This window comes from Eleutherodactylus coqui, chromosome 1, assembly GCF_035609145.1.
Source record: "Eleutherodactylus coqui strain aEleCoq1 chromosome 1, aEleCoq1.hap1, whole genome shotgun sequence".
NCBI classification, from domain to species: domain Eukaryota; kingdom Metazoa; phylum Chordata; class Amphibia; order Anura; family Eleutherodactylidae; genus Eleutherodactylus; species Eleutherodactylus coqui.
Window position 1 is genome coordinate 178,723,507 of NC_089837.1, and position 7,585 is coordinate 178,731,091.

Genomic DNA, 7,585 nt, shown 5'->3' on the forward strand with positions numbered 1-7,585 from the left:
GGCAGGTTGCAAGGTAGACCACTCCAGATGTTTTGCAATTTATAAAATCCCGGATTTCAAATGTTTTTCCTGTATTGGCGCTCGTGAAAGTTGATCCCCTTCTTATGAATTCACACGCCTTACAGTCAGAATACGGGTAGGTCCCTTTTACTTTCCTCATGGTTAGCCATGTTTCCTTAGGGGCCTCTGAGGTGAAGTGGCTGTGAACTAAGTGGTCCCTCAAGTTCTTCCCCCTACGATAGGTGATGGAGGGCCTGTCCCCCAGGCAATCAGCCAAATCCTTGTCTTTCAGGAGAATGTACCAATATTTCTGTATGATCCTCTTGACATTGCCCGACTGGTCATCAAAAGTACCTATCAGTCTGAGTAAATTTCTTGATTCCGGTTTACTCTTGGTCTTTAGTAGGTCCTTTCTGTCCACACCTTTAATTTCTTCCAAGGTCTCAGTAAGCACATTCTTGGGATAGCCCCTTTCTCCAAACCTCCTCGTCATATCCTCGGCTTGTGCTTCGAATTCCTTTTTACTAGAGCAATTTCTCTTCGCTCTGATATATTGCCCTTTTGGGATTCCTTTTTTGAGGGGATTTGGGTGGTAGCTGTCCCAATGGAGAAGATTATTAGTTGCTGTAGTTTTACGGTGGATGGTGGTCTCTAAGATACCTGTCTCGTATTTGGATATGTTGAGATCTAGGAAGGTGATGTTCTGATCATGAATTTCAGATGTCAAAAAACGTCCCAGACAGTTGTTGAGGGATTCCACAAATTCGTGAAATTCATTAGTTGTACCGGACCAGAGAACAAAAACATCGTCAATGAATCTAACCCACAGTTCAATTAGGTTAGTCCATTTGTCATTATGCTCTTGAAAGACAAATTTTTCCTCCCACCAGCCCAGGAAGAGACACGCATAAGTAGGGGCACATGGGCTCCCCATCGCGGTCCCCCTGAGCTGGTGAAAGAATCGGCCCTCAAACAAAAAGAAATTGTGCTCCAGGATGAATTTTAATAGGTCGAGGACAAACTCATTATGCGCTTTCATGTGGACCCCTCTTTGTTCCAAGAAAAAGCGACTTGCCTTGATTCCATCCTTATGTGCGATGTTAAAGAATACCACGAACTACAGGACCCTACCCTCGGACCCCACTGACGATTTCCTCAAAGAACTAAAATCTTTGGCACAAAAGGCACTTACGGATAAAATCCTTGGAAAATCAGAATACGAATATATTTGCCCGTCCTCACCCCAAACAGCCACGTTCTACACACTCCCAAAGATACACAAGGGCCTAACCCCATTAAAAGGGAGACCTATTGTGTCAGGCATTGACTCCCTGACACAGGGGGCTAGTGAATATGTGGATATCATACTGAGGCCATTTGTGGAAAGTCTCCCGTTCTATATACGGGACACAACGGGCCTTTTGAAACGATTAGATGGGATCACAGTTCCAGATAACACATTTCTGGCAAGCTTGGATGTGGAGGCCCTGTACAGCAGTGAGAAGGTGTTAGCACAAGCGCAAGCACTCGGGGAAAAGTTAACCCCTGGTGTGCTACAGCTCAGCGGCATAACAAATATAGGGTTGTGTCCCTGGGACTGAAAGTGTCATAACACAATGAGCCCCAGTGGGATCACAGGTGTGTGACAGACACAGGTCAATGCACACACAATTAACCCTTTCAGCGCTGGAGTGTTATATAATCTCTGATAAATAAGGATAAAGTGGGAACTCATTATCATATTAGTGTTCCTAACAAATCCTAGTGGTACAAGTGAGTGTGTCAGACACTGGTCAACGTGCACAAACTTAACTCTTTCTACGCTGGAGTGTTATATAACCTCTGATAAAAAAGGATAAAGTGGGAACTCTCTATCTCATCGGTGTTCCTGACAAATGCGATTAGTACAGGTTAATGTGTTGGACATTGACCAAGTTGTACACAATTAATCCCTTTAGCGCTGGAACACTGCACCACTTCTGAGAACTAAGGGAAAGTTATTAAAAATAACTCCTTATTAAAAAATCCTTACCAGCAACCCCAATCTGTCCATGACAAAAAGATGAGTTTAACCCCCTACGGTCTGAACACTGAGTTTTATAATCACTTCATTACTAAAGAATTGAAGTGATTAGCTCTGAAACATAACACAGAGCATCATCCTGTCTATGTACACAAGTGATATCTAATCCATATACGATACCCGAAAAATAAGGGAGGACTCTGCCTTGAGAAAGGAACAGGACTAGATGTTGAATGCTCACCCTTTACATCTCTCTATATTCAATACTCTACAGGGGAGAACTTTGCTTATAACCCAGGGATATATACTGGGGCGGCTGTGTACAGCAAACACATTATCTATCTGACTTCCTAAAAATCTTTTCGTGTTACAGTCTAATTCCTCCACCCATTTTGGTGGATCTTTCACGAGATCGTAACAAAAAGGAACTTTCCTTCCCGAACACTGAACTACACTTGATCAATTAGTAGGAGGTCATTATCTAGCCTCCTGACTATAGGTCCCATAAGTGACTGAGTGTCTAGTATCTGCAACACTACCTGGTTCGTGTGTATGGGTTTTTTGTGAGGAACGAAGGAATACTCCATATCCAGTAGTTCCCATTTTTTTGCTATATATGTTTTGTTCTGTCCATTTTTTTAAAATAAGTTTTCTAATAAAGTTAGTTGGTTTTAACATTTGATTCTTTCTCAGTGAATTGTTAAATATAAATTTACAGCTATATAAATACATTCCAATGCATGGAAATATGCACACAAAAATTATTTGCATATATAAATATACACAAACACAAGCATGCATTGATTTTCAGTCTTCTTCCTACTTACTAACTGCTACTGCCATTTGCCCTGACTGTATTATGGGTCTCCATGCTCATTATTAGCTAATGGGCCTGCTTCATTCAAGGTGAATAGGGGTGGATATACAATCCTGGGAAAGAGCATGTGACATAAATGCTTGTTTGCTAGGTCTGAGCTGTATGTGCAGACAGCATATGCTGGCAGTTTGGGTTCAGGGTCCTGTCGCTATGATAGTTACAAAAGCAAGTAGTCGAAAAAATAGTTATTTGAATAAGGAGAGTCAAGTTTCACATTCTAAGGCCTCGGTCAGATAATTTTTTTTTCTTGCGCACTTATGTGCGCAAAAAAAGTGCGCTCCACAGTTGTGCAAAATGCGCATGACCAAAGCTCTGTGCTACTAGAGCAGCTACTGTAACAGTGTTCAGTGGTGACGGAACTACCCGTGGGGATGAAAGAATCTCCTGCCACAGCTGTGACAGCCGTGGCAGAGGACCACAATGCTATTTCATTGCTTTCAATGGGCTAGCACTGCTGCCATCCTATTGAAAGCAATTGGATGAAGGCAATCCCTGCTTGAAATATAAGCCCTACCCCAAAAATCATCCCTAGCTGTTAAAAAAAATTAACTCACCTGGAAGCTCTGTCCGGCTCTTCTCCCTGTCCCCGGCAGTCTTCATCTGTATTCTGGTGGCTGGGGATTGAAAAATCCTTGCCTCCAGAAACGCTGCCTCTGATTGGCTGAGCGCTGTGACCAATTAGAGGCAGCGCCCAACTATTCATTGAATGACAGCTGAGTGCTCAGCCAATCAGAGGCAGCACTCAGCCAGTCATTGAATTCATGCACCTCCGAGCATGTGAACGGGCAATTTCACAGCTAATTAAGCTTGAGACTAAATAGTGGAAATCACCCATTCACACAACTTTAGCCACAATGTTTTCACGTGCCTATACTCACTAAAACAGCGCTCGTGTCAACGAGCCCTTAGGTTTATTGAAACAGTCCAGATGTTCCCACTAAGTACACAGTTGCAACATTTCAGGCTACCACCATTTCTCAAGCATATTTAGAAACTTGGAACACCTAGGGATATTGACAGTAATTCAGCAAGGATATAGGTAACATCTGAATATAGGTCAGACTGTGTGTCAAAATGTCCTGTGGTATGGTATGCAAAGGGGACCTCAGTCGCCAGCCAGAGACATTTATGGCACATGCACTTGATATGCCATAAGATCTCAAATGGTAATACCCTTTCAAGTTTTGTTGCAACCCATTGAAGCGGTGTAATCTGACAATGTGATCCTCTGACCAGAAAAGATTGCACATCCCTGTTTTTAGTCCATATGTGCCCTGGTAGGCTAAATGTATACATCAGTTAGTTAATTATCTAATGCATTGCTCTCATGCCACTACTTTGTTAGAATTTCCAAATTATGAAAATATGTGACTAGTGCCAAAGGGATCTTACTACCTCCCTAAGCAATATTTCTACTAGAAATGTCCTGTCATTTAGTAGAGTCTATATTGTAAAAGCCAGCTAAATATTAGAGCTCAGGTTTATATCAGACCCAGTAGCATGCTTAGAAAGATTTCAGCCACAAGGTTATGCCTATGTGAAAGTCCCAGTGATATATGAGTGTCCTCATTATTCCCAGAGGAAATGTGGCTCTGTGTGAGCAGTAACTCATAATAAGAATAAATATGAGACAAGGAAAACTGAATGCATCCCTTTACCTTTCCCCATCCATTTCTATAGAGAGTGCCTACTCATACTGTACACTGTCAACTCTCAGAGGACTAACAGGTACTTGCTGATCCCACTTTCATTGAATTTCTAGTCTCTAATTAAAGGTGTTTTCCATCTTTCAACTACTGATAGTGTATTCTAAGGATAAGTCATCCACAATAGATCAGCCAGGGTCCACTGCCCTAGACCCCTTACCAATAAGCTGTTCGCTGAGTTGATGCACTAGTGTACAGAGCCGATGTGTTGGCAGAAATACACAGCTCTGTACACTCCACCTTAGCCTGATATGATAGTGCAGGTAAAGTTCCTGTTGAAGTGATTAGCCTGCTATACCTTTCTACCAACTTTTTAGTGTTTCCAACAACACATCAGCTCTGCACACCGCCGATCTATTGATGACCTATCCGGAGGGTAGTCCATTAGTAGTTGAAAGCTGGATATCGTGTTTGTTTTTAAAATCATGTTATCCCCTTTCGTGCACTCTCAAAATTTACAGCTGCATATATTTTTTTTATAAATGAGTTAAGCTTAGAGGAATACGTATATGTATAGAGACTTATTTACATGAGTGTATACCGGCCGCTATTTTCACGGCTGGCTATTATACGTTACCATCTGATGCATTGGATTCCAATGCATCAGATCACACAGGCGTATTCCCACGGTGTAAAAGCGCCAAGCCGGCAAATATAGTGCCAGATGCTTTTACACAAGGCAGGAAAGATAGTCCTGGAACTATCTTTTCTGGATGGAATACATCAGCCGCTGCATGGGCTCCTATGGGAGCCTATGACAGTGGCCCCCTTCTGTCTTCCTCTCTCCTCCCCTCCAGCTGTTTGCAATGGGAGTGGGTGGGATGGCACAGAGCTAAGATCTGCCCCATCCCTCCTATTGAAAACAGCTGAAGGGGAGGAGAGAGCTGGCGAGGGAGAGGGAAGGCATTGTGGCCTTGGTGTATATGCGCTGGCCTTGGGCTGTCTGAATAGGCACACAAGCGCTAGATTTGTGTGCCCTTTATACGTTTTTACGGTGCCAGCGGGTGCATGTAAAAACGTCTATGGTCATGTGAATCCAGCCTCAAACTGTGTATTTATATTCAATGAAAAGAATCACTCTGCGATATGACATACGCTTAATCACCATGCATCCAATTGCATGATTAAAATCGCCATATTTCACACATTCTGAATTTCCACTGCATGTGTATCTATAACAAGGGGTAATATGTACATCATTTATCAGAAGCTACTCGCATGTGATTTCCTCCTCTTTCAAAAATGTATTTTCTATGAGAAATAAAAAACGAGAAGAAACTACATAGCAGGATTAGTCTTGGACTGTCTCCTCTGACAAAGCTGGTTAGAGTTCAGATTGTGATTGTGGATTATAGTATTGAGGACACCACTTTGGAATTCTTTGATGCAGTCCAATTTTAGAATCCAGTGAAAAATTATGATGGCTACTGAGCCCTTCCTTACTACTGATAATAATAATAATACATTACTCAGAGCCAGGTACAATGTTGATAAAGATGAAATGTTCTCCCAAGTAAATAAAAATCTTTTAATCATCAGTTCAATTTTGTACTTGACTCTGTTACTGCCTGCAAATGTCTTAAGACTTGACACCAGGATGTCCACATTTCCAGGAGAGCTTCCATGCTGAAGTGAATAATACAAACTAAACCTTCTTTTGTTTGTAATGACAGTGCAATGTCATATCATTTTTGCTTACTAAGGCAAACATCCTCTTGCCACTAAAGGAATTAGCTGGTCTATATTAGATTTGCAACAACATTCATTATTTTTTTTTTTAATTGAATCTCTTAACGGCCCTAGCACTGATAGATGGCACACATTTACAGTGCAAAAATATAATCCTGATTTTATCCAAATGCTTTTATTGAAAACAATAAATTCTTCTATTGTAAGATCAACGAGGGTTGAGATGCCTATATTCTCATAAGCTAAAGTAGACAATCAGTATGATAATTAGAGCATGTTAATTAGTCTCCACAAGCAATGAGAAAATGCAAATGATATACAGCAGGAAATTAACAGCAGTTACTGTTCAATATTGCATGACTTTTCCATTAAGAATAATATGAGAAGTTGTTAAATTATAGAAAATGAGAATAATAAGGATAGAATATTAAAGAAGGTTCAGTTTCTGGTTCAGCTGTAGAAGGATTCATTAGAAAATATTCAATGATGCACAGTCTTCATTGGTAAAGAAAGACGTTTAGAAGAATTTAGGAAATGTTCAAGACTTTTCACATGGAAAACTATTTGAACTCACCCAGAAGAAGGAGGAAAAACAGTCTAGAGGAAAATGCTGATGACTTAGTACAAATTACAACTACGAAGGGAAAACACATTGCATCATAATAATGATAAGAATGTTTTTATTTTATTAAAAGCAAACATATAACATATAGCAAATTCAATTTGCTCTAAAATTTCAAGAAATTCATTTAGTTATAGCAAATCATTTCACATGTGGTAATACAATTATTAACCCTTCCAAGGCCAGAGATTTTTTTAATATTTTTTTTTATCATCTTATAGAGATAGGTGTGTCAGGGCTTTTGTGGGATAAGTTGTATTCTTTAGTTGTACCATTTGTACCATGTAATGTACAAACAAAGTTTAGAAAGTTTTAAGTGAGGGGAAAAGAAAAAAACAACAACTGTGTTGTTTTAGGGAGTTTTTGTTTTTACATAGTGCAGTAAAAATTACATGTTAACTCTATGCTGCAAGACAGTATGATTATTATGATGATACCAAGCATATACAGGTTTTTATTTTTTATATACTTTTAAAAAGTCAAAAAGCTTTTGTATGTTTTAATTGTCTTCATTGGCATTTTCTGAGACCCAAATGTTTTTTTCATTTTTCCATTGACTGGGCTGTGTGGAGGCTTGTAGGCAACATGTCATTTTTGGTAAATGTGACTTTCTGATCATATGATCAAATTTTTTAAAGAGATGGTTGTCCTAAAAAATTAAATTCTGG